Here is a 1865-nt window from a genome sequence, read left to right as displayed (position 1 = left end):
TTTTTTTTTTTTTTGTGGAACCAGGGATTGAACTCAGGCCCTTGTGCTTGCCAGGGAAGCACTTATTCCACTGAGCTATCTCCTGGGCCCCATATGTTTTAGCTTTGGTGTGGTGTGTTTTGGGGTTGGAGGAGAATCACTTAGTTCAGAGTTCTTGGAACAAGTTTTTGGACTCACATTTGCCTTTTCCAAGATAATACAGATTTGAAACTTTGGGCTAGTGTGTCTCTCTCTTGTTGTCTATCTTTGGAAAAGTTCTGCTTCATCAAGTTTATTTTCTAGTAGCTGCCTGTCCTTAGACGAATTCAGGAAGGGAGAAGTAAAAGTGTGTGAAGTTTTGAAGTCCTAACTGCTTTTATCTACTGCTGCCTTATCATTTTTTTTTTTTTTTTTTTTTTTTTTTTTTTTTTTTTTTTTGTGGAACTGGGTATTGAACTCAGGCCCTTGCCCAAGCGCTTATTCTACTGAGCCATCACCCCAGCCCCTGCCTTTCATTCTTGTCTCCAATAGAGGTAATGCTAGCTGGATTCCATAAGTAATTACCTGCATATCCATTTTCCATAGGTATCACCTGTTTTGCTCTTAAAAACACCAGCAGAACCCTGAAAGGTCAGATGACTAGTTTCTCTTCAGGGCAGAAGCAATACCACAAGTTGTAAGTTTACCTGAGGCTGTTTTTACTGTGATCGCATAACCTTTAGTGACATGAACTTGAGAAAATTAGTCAGTATCTTCTGAGGAGCAGAGGCTTTGGAGTTGGGTGTGCTGACTTGCACAAAGTCGCACCAGTACACAGAGCGCTTGGCTTAAATGTAGGCTGCTCAGGTGAGGCCGGACAATTAGGGTTAGGGGTAGGTTTTTTAATTTTTTTATTTATTGGATATAGTCTTGCTCTGCAGCTCAGACTGGTGGTGATCCTCCTGTCTCAGGCTCCCCAGAACTGGGATTACAGGTGTGCTCCACAACACTGGTTTCGGGTCAGCATGGCATGAGGTATTGGGGATTGATCTTGGGTCCTTGCATTTGCCAGGCAGGCACTTAGACTGCTGAGCTGTTGCCCCAGTCCAGGTATAGTTTTATTTCTAGAAATAAATCTGTGTGGTGGCTAGCACCTCCCTGTACTATCTACACCTTCAACACTGAACTTTTTTTTTTTTTCTGCAGTACCAGAGCTTGAACTCAGGACCCTGTGCTTGCCAGGCAAGCACTTGTTCTACTGAGCTATCTCCCTGACCCCCTCAATACTGAACTTTTAAAGGATGGATTTAAAACCCATTATGCCACACTGGATATCTTTGTTTCACTACTAGAGTTCAACTAAAAAGAGATAAAAAATTTCACTTAACTAAAAAATTGAGATGGTAAATAGTTACATTAGTAATTAACTAGTTATGTGCTGATAGGCTCCATACTATGAATGGTAAGATTATGTAAGGACAATGAAAAAGATACTCTGTGTAAAAGCACTGTGTTTTGTCCTCTGAATAACCCCATTTCCCAGGAGATGTTGGAGAAGGATGTTTGATACCCAGTAGTCCCTAGTAAATGGCCAAATGCATTAGAATTTTATGATTTTTTTTAAAAATGCATTTGGTACAGGGTCTCACTACGCAGCTCAGACTCATAGTGATCCTCCTGTTTTCAGCCTTTCCAGTACTGGGGTTACAGGTGTGCGCCACCATGCCTGGACTAGGTGGTGGGCTCAGCATGCCCAGGGGTGGGGTCTGCATGGCATGTGGTGCTGGAGATCAAATCCCGGTCCCTGAGCTTGCATAAGCAGGTGCTTAGTCCTGTGAGCTATCTCACTGGCCCTCTATGATGTATTTTTATTTATTTATTTATTTATTTTTAAATAGATTTTTTAA

General features: G+C 41.7%; 1 protein-coding gene across 2 annotated transcripts in view; it reads left to right on the top strand.

Moving 5' to 3' along the window:
- The window catches only part of Slco5a1 (solute carrier organic anion transporter family member 5A1), a 235849-nt gene that overhangs the window by 4622 nt on the left and 229362 nt on the right, over positions 1-1865 (top strand). The gene's annotated exons all lie outside the window — the stretch shown is intronic.

The sequence above is a fragment of the Octodon degus genome, unplaced genomic scaffold (assembly GCF_000260255.1).
Source record: "Octodon degus isolate 3935 unplaced genomic scaffold, OctDeg1.0 scaffold00091, whole genome shotgun sequence".
Classification (NCBI taxonomy): Eukaryota; Metazoa; Chordata; class Mammalia; order Rodentia; family Octodontidae; genus Octodon; species Octodon degus.
The sequence above is the reverse complement of the archived record's forward strand: the minus strand, read 5'-3'. Positions and strand labels throughout refer to the sequence as shown.